The sequence below is a fragment of the Podarcis raffonei genome, chromosome 4 (genome assembly GCF_027172205.1).
Source record: "Podarcis raffonei isolate rPodRaf1 chromosome 4, rPodRaf1.pri, whole genome shotgun sequence".
Lineage (NCBI taxonomy): Eukaryota > Metazoa > Chordata > Lepidosauria > Squamata > Lacertidae > Podarcis > Podarcis raffonei.
Genome location: NC_070605.1, coordinates 17,459,911 through 17,474,514, shown reverse-complemented (window position 1 = coordinate 17,474,514; position 14,604 = coordinate 17,459,911). Strand labels below are relative to the sequence as shown.

General features: G+C 46.0%; 1 protein-coding gene across 9 annotated transcripts in view; it reads right to left on the bottom strand.

The window, feature by feature from the left end:
- Positions 1-14,604, bottom strand: part of FAT3 (FAT atypical cadherin 3) — a 450,775-nt gene that overhangs the window by 345,522 nt on the left and 90,649 nt on the right. Inside the window, exon 1 of one of the 9 annotated variants that reach the window (XM_053385572.1) lies at positions 13,618-13,887. The exons of the other annotated variants lie outside the window; for them this stretch is intronic. The gene's annotated coding sequence lies outside the window, so the exon portion shown is untranslated. Of the gene's footprint in view, positions 1-13,617; positions 13,888-14,604 lie in introns of those variants that run through there. 9 annotated transcript variants of the gene reach the window in all.

The following is a 14,604-nucleotide window of genomic DNA, read 5'->3' as shown; positions in this document are numbered from 1 at the left end:
AGGGTGTGGGTGTATTATAATGAATACCACTTGTTATCCAGTTGGAGAACAGCCTTTACCAAAGGTGTCATGGACTTTGAAGACACTCAAACTCAGAACACAAGGGAGAAACATGCTAAGAGAAGGGCACGCTTGGCAAATCCACACCATGATCAACTCCTGCCTGGGAACCAATGTCTCCACTGTGGAAGGACGTGTGGGTCCAGAATTGGCGTCCACAGTCACTTACGGACTCATTGTTAAAACCATATTTATGGAAGACAACCTTACTCGGCTACGAGTGATCGAAGAAGAAGAAGAAGAAGAAGAAGAAGAAGAAGAAGAAGAAGAAGAAGGTGGTATAATGAATCAACAGTGCTACCTGCATTTTTCAACTCTCCTTGGGGGGCTATGAAGGTAGGGCTGTCATTATGAGCTCCTTCGCAAGTTATTGTTACACCACTGCCAATAACTCCACGTGAACCCTAGCTGCAAGTTCTGTGTTTTGCAAGACACTGCTCTATCAACCTCACCAATTAAATTTAAGAAGTCTTAAAGCTAGCATTGTGGGGTATTTTTAGGACAGGCACCAAACTATGCACTTCCTTTCAGAATAGGCTCACCTAAACATGGCATTACAACTTTCTAGGGAAAATGCAAAAATCCACAAGCCTTTGGCTAGCTATCAGATATATCGACAACTCTTTGCGTCCTGTTAAATAAAGGTTCTGCAAATCCTCAGTAGCCCAATTGACTCCTTTCAGGGTACTCTATTGTTCAGTATATATACCAGGGTAACTGTACACAAAACAGTGCAAGACTTAATGCAGAGAGAAGACAAACCCTCTTTCATAATCTTCACACAAGCATTGACTTGCTTGGTTGCAACTCAAGATTCACAGCATAACCCAAGGTGCCAACGCTTCCATAGACAAACCCAAGCTGTCCACAGTGGCTCAAATTGCAGCCAGCTCTGGACTCAAAGCAAACTGCACAGATTAATTGCCAAAGTTAAGACTCCTCTCCCCCTGCCACCCTCTCTGGTGATGAGAATACAAAGCATTCATCTGCCTTCGCCTCTGAGCGTTCTTCTTCTTCTTCCAAAGTCCCAACTTATTGGAACGATTATAGCAAGAAAGCATCTATGCAACTCTATGCAAAAATGTTCCGTATCCAAGGAAACTGTAATGGTGAAATTAGAGAGTGCTATGTTTGCCGTAACTCCTAAATCAACACCGAGAATTTCCAAAGCTTTTGGACCATTTATTAGTGCGAAAACTGTCAATGCCACTGACGCCGTGATAGCTTAAACATGCTGCAAACCCAGGAAAAGGGGGTGGTGATAGCAGAATTGCTAACAAGGTACCTTTCAAGAAAGGATGCTATTGTTTGGTGTGTAGAAGCACACACACCCCGTACGCGCCTTAGCATCTTGTTACAGAGTTAACGGCAGGAAATAACACACAGCAGATTCATACATGAAGCTGTTGTCGCCATTCTTTATAGCGTTACCCCCCCATTTAAAAAAAACAAACAAGAATATGTGTCTTTTCGTTTCCAGAAAGAGTTATAACACCCAAGCAAGCGGCAAAAGAGCATAATGATACGTTTCAGTTTGCCCACAGCTCACAAAGGGCAGGTGTACCAGGACAACTTAACTCAAGGAAAACGGTGTTGGGTCTGTTCGTTTTTACACTCTCTTTAGTGCTTTGGACCAGCCAAATGCAAGTTTTGCACTTTCCTTTTTATATATATACTTTAGCACTGTCACTAGTCCCCAGGTGGCCTCAAGAGCCGATTGCCTTTTTCCAACTCCAGATCATTCACCAGCTATGGACGCTTTTGGACAGAGATGTCTCGCCATGGTACTCCATGCTCCACAGGGGCCGTCCTAGAAGACAACTCGGGAACTTCAACCAGCCCAAAATGCAACGGCCAGATTCTTAGCAGGGGTTTCCTTCAGAACTCACGTAACCTGCATTCTAAAACAGATACACTGGCCACCAGTTCGTTTCTAGGCCAGATTAATGTGCTCTCAATGGTGTTCAAAGCCCTGAAAGACTTAGGTCCCCAAGTATCTGAAATATCACCTCCTTCCCTACAGAACAGACCCTCCCAGGTGCTAGAATCAGCAGAGGGGACCCTTTTCGTAGCTCCAACTCACCCAGGCCGGCCCACACACAAGGCAGGGTGAAGCATCCACCTCAGATGGCCTAAGCCCCCAAAGCAATGTCAGCATAGCGACGATTTCATCAAAATATCGGGAGATCTCATGGAACATTAGAGATACTGTCAGAAATTGATGCTCTCCTGCACCTCCCTCAAAAGTTTTTTTTGGAGAGCGGGAGTTAGCCCAGAAGAGGGCATTCTCTGTGTCAGCCCTTAAGTTGTGGAATTCAAGTTATTCATTTATAAAATTATTTATTCATTTATTAAAATTATTCTATCCCAGTGTTATGAGAGCTAGGAGCTAAATGGCACCTTAAGCCGAAGTCATGGGTGCAGAAACGAAACAGAATGTTTAAGCATGCTTTTTAATAACAAGAGTACAAAGCTGACAAAGAATGAACTGCAGCTGAAATGTTATGTTTATTTTTCACATGGTCTAATTCTTCCCTTGCCCACCCCTCTAATGTTCTTAAGAGGGTCTCTTCTCCAGTCTTCAGCAAGTAGCTAGAAGTGGGGAAGCAGAAAAAGGTCCTCCTTTCCTTCTACTCCAGTTTTAATCTGAAATTTTAGGCGCAGTACTGAGCCCAGAGCTCAGAAACTGGTCATGCTAATGAAATTACCTGTCGCAAAATGCGCATAGAACAATGGGAGTTACGAACACTGTTCCATCCATATAACAGGATGAGTTAGATAGCTTAGTGCAGGGTTCCCCAAACTTGGGTCTCCAGCTGTTTTTGGATGACAACTCCCATCCTCCCTAGCTAGCAGGACCAGCGCTCAGGGATCATGGGAATTGTAGTCCAAAAATAGCTGGAGATCAAAGTTTGGGAAACCCTGGCTTCATGCCTGAGTTGGGATTTCAACCCTGGTTGAAACTGTACCACAATGGCTCAAAGACTTCTTGTAAGAGCATTGTTGGGTTACTCTTCCAACCCACAGTTCCTTAAGCACATACCACAGGGGCAGGGTATAAAAATTATTATTATTATTATTATTATTATTATTATTATTATTATTATTAAAAGAGGATAGACTTTTAGCAGCTAGATCACCGTTTCTTGAATCTTGGTACAGACTCGTTACTTTGCAACTTATCTGGGAGCAGATCTGTGCATCTTGCCCAAGATGCTCATGTTGCAAAAGGAACTCCAGATCTAGTGCACGCTCCATTTTATATCGGCAAACTTTGCTTTCTTGGTGCAAAGTTCTTGTTCCAGATTAGCAAATGTTCAGCTTCAACAATGCTGCCCAGATGTTGATCCCACTCTGCAATCCACTAATCTCTTTCCTGCTGTTGCAAACTGCTCTTCATCTAACACACACCTCAATCCTTTTTTGTTCAAACAGGTTTCTTGATCCACTCAAGCTTTGCAACTCACCTTGACACCATCCTTGCTGATCTTTCCTTACTTATCTACTTTGTCAGATTTCAGGATTTCCTTAATCTTTTTTCTTGAAGACTGTACATTGTATACCTCTCTACATAGCATCTCTACACAGCAAATTTTATCAGAACTTGGGGTTTGTAAGATAGGAATTTACCCAGCTCATCTCTCGTAATATGTGAGCAGGTTGCTTGAGGTCCAGTAATATGACCCATCCCACACAGTCCCTCTCCCTTTCTCCTAAGGCTAAAACTACACATTACAGTAGTACCTCGGGTTAAGTACTTAATTCGCTCCAGAGGTCTGTTCTTAACCTGAAACTGTTCTTAACCTGAAGCACCACTTTAGCTAATGGGGCCTCCTGCTGCCGCCGCGCCGCCAGAGCACGATTTCGGTTCTCATCCTGAAGCAAAGTTCTTAACCCGAGGTACTATTTCTGGGTTAGCGGAATCTGTAACCTGAAGCGTATGTAACCTGAAGCGTATGTAACCCAAAGTACCACTGTACAGGGAGGTTTTTTTACCCCCGGTTTGATTTGTAGGTTTTGGTTGGTTGGTTAAAAAAAGCAACACCAGCCTGGACAACTTGGAAGCCAAAACAGAAGCAGTATCATAAAGGAAAGTGCCGATAATGAAGAGAATTAACACAACCCTTTCCCTCCCAGCATTCAAATATCTCAGGGGCTGTCACATGGAAGTGGGAACAAGCTTGCTTTCTCCCACTCTGGAGGGCAGGACTCGAACCAATGGCTTCAAGTTACCAGAAAGGAGATTCCGACTCAACATCAGGGAGAACTTTCTGACAGTAAAATCTGTTTGACAGTGGAAGGATCTCGCTCGGAAGGTGGTGGATTCTCCCTCCTTGGAGGTTTTAAAGTACATGTTGGATGGCCATTTGTCATGGATGCTTTAGCTGAGATTCCTGCATTGCAGGCGGCTAGACTAGATGACTCTACGGGGTCCCTTCCAACTCTACAGCTGTATGGTTTTTATGATTCCGTGATTTATCCAGCTCACAATCCTCCCCAATCTGCTTTTATTAGCATATGGTAAGGAGAAGGTGAGACCCATTATCAGGTGAGTAATATTTACTATTTGTGTATCTCGCTTTTCAGTCAAAAGTAGCCACTCCCCAAGTAAAGGTAAAGGGATCCCTGACCATTAGGTCCAGTCGTGGCCGACTCGGGGGTTGTGGCGCTCATCTCGCTTTATTGGCCGAGGGAGCCGGCGTACAGCTTCCGGGTCATGTGGCCAGCATGACTAAGCGAACCAGAGCAGTCACAGAAACGCCGTTTACCTTCCCGCCGGAGTGGTACCTATTAATCTACTTGCACTTTGACGTGCTTTTGAACTGCTAGGTTGGCAGGAGCAGGGACTGAGCAACGGGAGCTCACCCCGTCGCGGGGATTCGAACCGCCGACCTCCTGATCGGCAAGTCCTAGGCTCTGTGGTTTAACCCACAGTGCCACCCGCATCCCAGGCACTCTCCAAAATGGCAGAGAATTGCACTGGGCTTAAAAATAAAAAAAGACCTAAGGGGGGGGGCATAAAATTGTAGGCGCATAAGTACATGGCTCACTTTAGAAAACGGTAACCACTTACTCAAAAACAAAAATGTGTTTATTTGTAGATGCACATCTTCACTGTTAGTACAGTGGTACCTCGGGTTACAAATGCTTCAGGTTACAGATGCTTCAGGTTACAGACTCTGCTAACCCAGAAATAGTACCTCGGGTTAAGAACTTTGCTTCAGGATGAGAACAGAAATCGTGCTCCAGCGGCGCGGCAGCAGCAGGAGGCCCCAAAATACAGTGGTACCTCAGGTTAAGAACAGTTCCAGCTGAAGAACGGACCTCCAGAACGAATTAAGTTCTTAACCCGAGGTACCACTGTATTTTTAAATGCAAGACCAAACACACAGTGCAAAGGATGATGTTCCCACAGTTCTCCTTGGAATGCTCTTGAGCAGATGACAGGTGAACTATGTTGGCATATCTGGACGCTGTTCTCTTTCTGTGCACCCCAAGTCTTGTTGATCTGTTTAAAACTAAATGAAGTTGTCAATGTGAACTACATAGGAGGGATAAAAACCTATATACCTCTGGGTCTTATTGAACTCAAAACTCCCTACAACTCTAGCTAGCATGGCCAGTGAGTGGTTAGAGCTGATGGGAGCCTCTAAAGCAGGGGTAGGCAAACTAAGGCCCGTGGGCCGGATGTGGCCCAATCACCTTCTCAATCCGGCCCGCGGACGGTCCGGGAATCAGCGTGTTTTTACATGAGTAGAATGTGTGCTTTTATTTAAAATGCATCTCTGGGTTATTTGTGGGGCATAGGAATTCGTTCATTCCCCCCCCCCAAAAAAAAATATTCCGGCCCACCACATGGTCTGAGAGACAGTTGACCAGCCCACGGCTGAAAAAGGTTGCTGACCCCTGCTCTAGGGTCACAAGTCCCCCATCCTTGCACTACAGAAATGCCAACAGTGAAATTATTGCAGACAGAAGGAAAGATAAGCCTTAGCCTAAGGATGATGGACTAGATTAATAAAAGAAAGATGGAAACTATTTGTATTTGAGTGTGCCCTCCCCCCAAATTTTAAGAAACCAGAGGGAAGGAAACAGGATACCCCAAAAGTAATCCAAAAGACCACTTACTTTTTATTCCATGTGATTGTGAATATTTGGCTGCCTAATTAGTGGATTCATTTGTCTAAAAACAGACACTCATACAAAATACTAGCCAGACCTAGAGATGCCTGGGATTAAACTTGAGACCTTTCGCATGCAAAATATGTGATCATCATGTTCCTGAGTATATGAACGTTCCCAAATACTACACTGGCATTTGACATGCACTCAAAAATTACACCAGACCAACAACCCATCTTTCCAGGTCAGCCTAACATATAATGGTCAAGATGAAGCCCAAAAGGCATATGTTGCAGATACCTGACCACCTCCTGTTTGCATAGACTCAGGCAGGCAGCAGAAACAGACCCCCATGAGACACCATATGAGGCTGTGAGCTGCATTCGGGTCAGCATGTCACAAGTTGCTCACGCCTGGTCCTGTGTAGGGTTCACGGCCCACCATGGCATGTTATCAACAGCACCCCTGCAATTTTGCCGCTTTGCATCTGGGCTGTTGAAATCAGTTCCAAGAAGTAGCTGATAAATGCGAAGAATTGCCGAAGCATACAATTAAGAAGCTAGACAGAATGGGAGAAAGCTTTCTGAGTTGCATTGACTTATACAGAGTGTGAAGGTTAAGCTAAAATACAGAAAGTCTGGGCGAAGCAGGACTAAGCTTGCAACTTCCGGGTAAGAGCATGACAAACCAACCAGGAAGGTGGGGAACTGAGTTCGGGGCCGAGAATAGGTTTAAAGAAAGAGGCACCATTTACCTCAGATCTGAAAATAGTTTCTGAAGGGCACGGATAGTTCTGCCAGCCCATTTCACTTCAACACAGAATCTTCTTTTAAGTAAAGTTTGATAGTAACTCGGTTCTGCTTGGCAAACTTGTTTTCTTAGTCCTTGTCTCCCAATTCCATGAAAGGAAATCAGATAAAAGGACCCTGGGAATTACCTATTCACTGGGCTGTTCTTAAAATTCAATCATTATTCTTGCATAACTTGGGAGAGAAACATTTACCCAACTGAAAATTTGCAGGAGCAAGAGGGGAAACCCACTGGGTTGTGTTCGACTAGCTATAATACTCAGAGTAAGCCCATTAAGCCCACGTTAGTAATGGCTATTTACTTCAGTGAGTTTACTCTGAGTAAACGTTAGCTGAATACAACCCGTTGTCTCAGGGAAGGGGCACAGGAAGATCACCTTGGGCAGCTATCGTGTACTTAAAATAATGGCTTAAAATAAAGGTCCGTATAGTTAAAGCCATGGTTTTTCCAGTAGTGATGTATGGAAGTGAGAGCTGGACCATAAAGAGGGCTGATCGCCGAAGAATTGATGCTTTTGAATTATGGTGCTGGAGGAGACTCTTGAGAGTCCCATGGACTGCAAGAAGATCAAACCTATCCATTCTTAAGGAAATCAGCCCTGAGTGCTCACTGGAAGGACAGATCGTGAAGCTGAGGCTCCAATACTTTGGCCACCTCATGAGAAGAGAAGACTCCCTGGAAAAGACCCTGATGTTGGGAAAGACGGAGGGCACAAGGAGAAGGGGATGACAGAGGACGAGATGGTTGGACGGTGTTCTCGAAGCTACAAACATGAGTCTGACCAAACTGCGGGAGGCAGTGGAAGACAGAAGTGCCTGGCGTGCTCTGGTTCATGGGGTCACGAAGAGTCGGACACGACTAAACGACTAAACAACAACAACAAAATAATGGCTTACGAAGAGTTTGGCTTTTTGCATTTCTGTTAAATTCTGCAGGAGAAAGTGGAGACTATTTATGGCACAAAAAATGGTTTTGCAGGCTCTGGAAATCACAACAGTCCTGGTCTCCCTTCCCCCTCAGTTCTGCATGGGCACCTTAAACCAACACACCATGCAGCCCCTTCATTCTCATGCTAATACTCTTCAAACAAGAGAGCCCTGTATTCTCTCTCATTTGGGCAGTAAGCCTGTCTTTAGAATCACTTTTCCTTGTCATTTTAAGCCACAGAGAAAACATGATCTGTTCATTTATTTGGAAGGGTAAAGGGGGGGAATAAGTGGGGAGCGATCCAATGTCTTGGGGGGAGAGAGCAGCCACAAAGCTAAGAGCAATTTTCCATGGAGCCTGCTGCATTGCTGGGGAGCGATGGAAACGGGAACTGTAGTTCCTCAACACCTGGAGGGCCAAAGGTTTCCCACACCCGACCTATTATGTCAGTGGGATGACGCCACAAACTTGAGAAGTTAAGTCACTTATGGTGGAGGAGGAGGAAGAAGAAGACAGCAGTTTAAGGTCTCTGATATTAATGCATTGATAAATCCCTAGCCAACCTTCAAAACTCTTTTGTCACGTTCTGCCCCAGAGGAGAATGTATTAAAAAAGAAACCTCCTAGTTTTTCTGCACACATTCTTAACAACTGTGACATTGAAGACATGCGTGCCCTTCAGAGGGGATTTTCTTTCCCCTCGCACCTTGGATTTTGAAAGCACCGCAGATGAGAGCTTTCCCCCTAATCACTGGGCTTTTGGTAGACTTTCCACTTATTTAAAGCCTGCATATAGGCAAGGCTGGAAGCAAAGTCGGATTAGGAAAAGGAGGCTGTTCAGCTGGATTTCCTCCTGATCATCTTAAAGGAGATGATTTGAAAAGGGGTGCCTTTCCACATGGCACGGTTAAGCAAATTCAAAGAGCAAATGAAGCCCCTCTACCCCCAAAATAGTTCAGAGAAGCATTTCGGATGTGGTCATATGCATGTTCCAAAAGAACGACAGTGTTTGGGCAAAATTCAGCAAAACTGAAGAACATAAGAAGCTTCCTCACACCAAGTCAGATCATTGGTTCATTTAGGGCAATAATGTCTACACTGACTGGCAGCAGCTCCCAAGTATCTCTCCCAGCCAAACCAGGAAGACTGAACCTGGGACCTCAGACATGCAAAGGATAATAATAATAATAATAATAATAATAATAATAATAATAATAATAATTTATTTATACCCTACCCATCTGGCTGGGTTTCCCCAGCCACTCTGGGCGGCTTCCAACAAAGTATTAAAATACAGTAGTCTGTTAAACATTAAAAGCTTCCCTAAACAGGGCTGCCTTCAGATGTCTTCTAAAAGTCAGGTAGTTGTTTTTCCTCTTTGACATCTGGTGGGAGGGGGTTCCACAGGGCGGGCACCACTACCAAGAAGGCCCTCTGCCTGGTTCCCTGTAACTTGGCTTCTCGCAGTGAGGGAACTGCTAGAAGGCCCACGGCGCTGGACCTCAGTGTCTGGGCTGAACGATGGGGGTGGAGATGCTCCTTCAGGTATACTGTGCTTGATAGTGCTTGATAGGGCTGGGCAATCTATTGATATATCATCCAGAACTGGTTTGAAGTCCATCTTGTGATATTGGTTTCATGATTTCTGACCTGGCAATATGTCATGGTGTGTTTGCTATGCAAAAATCACAATGTGGGGAAAACCGTGAAGCCAGCCAATGCCTCTACATAGCTCCATCCTTATTTCAAATATTGTGATGTTTGATTCCCAAAAATGAACAGTTGCATATTTCTGCATTGCAAGGGGCTATGCTACTACATAATCCTCAGGATCCCTTCCAACTCTACTACTCAATGATATATTGCAATGTTTAGCTGGTGATAAATCACAATGTTGAAAACCAGATACAGTGGTACCTTGGGTTACAGACACTTCAATTTACATACGCTTCAGGTTATAGACTCCGCTAACCCAGAAATAGTACCTCGGGTTAAGAACTTTGCTTCAGGATGAGAACAGAAATCATGCTCCGGCGGTGCATCACCAGTGAGGGCGGTGAAGGTCCTGTGTGAGTGTCTGGAGGCGGTTGGAGGATGGATGGCGGCTAACAGATTGAGGTTGAATCCTGACAAGACAGAAGTACTGTTTTTGGGGGACAGGAGGCGGGCGGGTGTGGAGGATTCCCTGGTCCTGAATGGGGTAACTGTGCCCCTGAAGGACCAGGTGCGCAGCCTGGGAGTCATTTTGGACTCACAGCTGTCCATGGAGGCACAGGTCTAATCTGTGTCCAGGGCAGCTGTTTACCAGCTCCATCTGGTACGTAGGCTGAGACCCTATCTGCCTGCGGACTGTCTCGCCAGAGTGGTGCATGCTCTGGTTATCTCCCGCTTGGATTACTGCAATGCGCTTTACGTGGGGCTACCTTTGAAGGTGACTCGGAAACTACAACTAATCCAGAATGCAGCAGCTAGCCTGGTGACTGGGGGCGGCCGCCGAGACCATATAACACCGGTCTTGAAAGACCTACATTGGCTCCCAGTACGTTTCCGAGCACAATTCAAAGTGTTGGTGCTGACCTTTAAAGCCCTAAACGGCCTCGGTCCAGTATACCTGAAGGAGCGTCTCCACCCCCATCATTCTGCCCGGACGCTGAGGTCCAGCGCCGAGGGCCTTCTGGCGGTTCCCTCATTGCGAGAAGCGAAGCTACAGGGAACCAGGCAGAGGGCCTTCTCGGTAGTGGCGCCCGCCCTGTGGAACGCCCTTCCAGCAGATGTCAAAGAGATAAACAACTACCTGACATTCAGAAGACATCTTAAGGCAGCCCTGTTCAGGGAAGTTTTTAACGTGTGATATTTTACTGTATTTTTGGTTTTTATGGAAGCCGCCCAGAGTGGCTGGGGAGGCCCAGCCAGATGGGCGGGGTATAAATAATAAATTATTATTATTATCCGGCGGTGCAGCGGCAGCGGGAGGCCCCATTAGCTAAAGTGGTGCTTCAGGTTAAGAACAATTTCAGGTTAAGAACGGACCTCCGGAAGGAATTAAGTACGTAACCCGAGGTACCACTGTATCGCCAACCCTGCTGCTCAACCACTGAACTTCAGCCCTTCCTGCGTGCCAACAGCCCAGCACCCAACGTCTGCAAATTTGGGAGGCAACATCTTGGTGCATGCTCACCTGTAAATATTGGCAGACACAAAGTGTGTGTGTGTCATCCTCCCCACCGACACACAGCAACACCTCCCGCAAATTCAATTAACTTGAGTGTGGTGGTGTCTGATCTACCCACCCACCCACCCCTTTTAGTTTCTGGTCACAAACATGAAGTTCCCTCTTGAACGAGCGAAGAATGAGTGCGTAGGAAAGGGCAAGAAGGTTGCGAACCTAGTGAGATTTCTCCTAAGTGAGCACCATAACAATGCAAGACCAAATGAATATCTGTGAATGTCTGGTTTAGCATAAAGAGATTTTTTCTGCCCTTTCCACCACCCAGCTCGCCTGCTGTAGCAGATAAAACACCTTTCCCCTTTTTCGTCTGACACTGGAGGGGAAGCTGCAAAATACACCTTTGATTGTTGTGGCCTATATTACTTCCTTAAAAACGAATGTATTTTACACACAACCCTGGATGTGCTACTCTACACAAAGCCTTAATTAGCTGTTATGTACGAGGGACAACTACACAATGACTTCTCCCACACACGGTCCAGCGCTTTGCTGCCAAAGAAGTTTCCCAAGCAGGGATGCACAATGTAGAATAAACGCTGAGCTGATGCAGACCCTGGGGACGGGACCCACTATGCCTTTATTCTGTTTGGAATTGCAGCCAACTTGCCACAAGAGCTCCGGGCAAGTATCAACATCAAAGCCGAATGTTGGGAAAACCTATAAAGTCTATAAGCATTAAAGATGGGCTTGTAAATATCCACTGTCCTGGGTGCCTCTGGCAAGGAAGAATCAACTGCAGAAAATCAGGCAAGTGGGAAAAAGGAAAGGGGGGAAAAACACTTGTAAAATTGGAAGAGAACTGGATTGGCTTATGGAGTTTATTTTTTACTTCTTCCGAGCAATCAGCGTGCCAGAAATTACTCACACGGGTTTTATGTTGGCAGCAATTTGTGCACTACTAACTTTTTTTTTTTGGATTTATTTCCTTCATCCGTTTCCACAATTGGTTTTCACCCTCCAAAGAACTCAGAAGGATCTACATGAGCTTTTATGGGTTTCCCAGTAACCTAGTGAGGTAGGGAAGGCTGAGGGTCAGTCATGTACGCAACTCTTATCACCCTGTTGTTGTTGTTTTCGTGCCCAAATTCTTTCATTGCAGCGTGGAAGCTGCAATGCATCTGCAGGAAAAGACTTGGGAGAGTCAAGCCTCTCTGATCCTGAAGTTTTCCAGGTAAAAATCCTCCCCGCCCCAAACTATGGGCAGAAAGAAGTCCTTTTACCACTCGCCTCTGGACCAGTCTTGCTACACTTTGGTCACATCCATACTATACATTTAAGGCACATGGCGTCCCTTAGAGAACCCTAGGAACTGAAGTTTGTTAAGGGTGCTGGGAACTGTAGCTCTGTGGGTGGAAAACTGCAGTTACCTGGAATGTTTTGGAGGGGGAAGCCATGCAGTTTAAATGTGCCGTGTGAATGTCAGTTAGCTAGTTAAGTTTATTTCAAAATGAAATTAAAAACAGGAAGGTTGCAAAGGGCAACGTCATGGGAAAACCACCTGGCCATCAGGGATGCCTCATAAGAGATAGTTTTGTAGCTCTGTATTGATACCCGGGTACAAAATAACACAGGCTGAACTGCAGGACCGAAGCGTTTGCAGCGTAGATCTTTGTTCCTCATGCGTCTCTTCCGCATGAATGGTGCGGGTGTTTTGAGGGAAGACTTCCTTTTAAAGGCGCAAGCCCTGCAAAACACACACACACAGAGCGTATTTCCCAACACAGCCCAGGCGTGTGTGTATTTTCGCAACCCAGGTACAAAACCTATCTGTTAAGAAGGTATCCCTCATGCACCAAAGTGGGTCACGGGCTTTGAGAAGCGCTGACCGACAGGGGCAACAGGAGACGAATGGAACAACTTGCCACAACAAGGGCTGTTCACTCAAACGGGCAATCCTTAAACTTTGGATATGCAGAGCTAAGATCCTCTTACCTGAGGAGAAGTGTCGAGGACATCAAACTTCACCATAAAAGGGATGAAAAGCATCCACATTGCTTATAGCTTCTTATTTCTTCTTTTCCCACCCAGCAAGTGTCAGTAATATACACATCTGCCCCTTCTCTGTGAATCTCTCTTCCTCTCTCTCTCAGGTCTTGCATGTCGCGCAGGCAACCCCACATGGCAGAATACCATGGGAATAACAAGGAAACGAAGCACTATTTCTGCACTCGCGATTCATTTCACCATGTTTTTTTACTAGCGGAAAACACTTGTGACACTGGGGGGAATTCTTACGGACCAAGCACTCTTCGGCGGTTGGAGGGATGTACTATCTGCAAGATGCAAAACTCCACCTTTACACTCTTTCTTTCTTTCTTTCTTTCTTTTCTTTCTTCCTCTCTCTCTCCCCCTCTCTCGCTCCCACAAGCTAATGAACAGCAAGCTCTCGCAACTGAACAATGCACACAGATTTTTACCAGAAAAGGGATCCAAAACAAACAAGCAACCCACTTATAGAGAAGCTCTCACCTTTTAACCGGAATAAGTGGCACATAACAAACTCGGTAGGGCATCCTTGCCGCGAACGTCCCTCTGAGGGCTCCTCTCCCGTAATCCCAAGCGCAAGGGGCAGAAGCAAAAAGCGCTGCCAGCTTGCCTCATTCTCCGGCACTGAGATGCACACGCTGCCACGGTAACAAGCGAAAGCAGAGAGAGAACGGGGCCCAGTCTTAGTTTTCTTTCAAAAGCTTTGTGTTATAAATAGAGAGAAAGAGGGAGAGAGAGAGAGCGCGGAGGGTGGAGGGGTTTGTTTTTTGGGGGGACAACAACTCGGGGGGGGAGGAATGGGGGGAACAGAGTAAGCACTAAGCTACACTCATCTTCACCGGGTACTCAGGCTATATGTAGGCTGTTTAAAGTTTGAATTTCCCTGCTTCCACGTTTCCTCGGAGGGGAAGGGGTGAGGGAGGGGAGGGGGAATCTGCCATTAGGAGTTGGGGGAGGGGAAGCAATAGATGGACGGTGGGAAGGGGAGCGAATCGGTGGGGGGACGGGGGGACGAGCGCGCAGAGCTCCTATGTGACATACATATGGAATTAGTACCAGAACAATGCTGACAAGGACAGGCATGGCAAATTGCACTCTGGAGTTTGCAAAGGAGAGCGCTTGCAAAGGGGCTATAATACAGATTAGGGAGATTCCCTGCCCCCCCCCCTTTATCCCTGCTCTTCCTTAAAGGCAGGTTGCATCTGAATAAACTAACAGGCCCCCCCCCATCATAAACATAAAAGTCACTTTTTAAAAAAACAACCCTGATTGTTGCAATATCACACATAGAAGCCTTCTCTGCTTGCGGCTGACGTAGCTGGCTTGCATATATTTCCTCCCCTCCCTCCCCCCCCCCCCCGGTGAAGCTCTCTTTTTCGAGGAGCCCCCATGGGAATGAGAATTCCACTGGACCCAATTAACACTCTGCTTTGCTAGCTGCGCAGCCTACGATTGATTTAAAAATAAGCT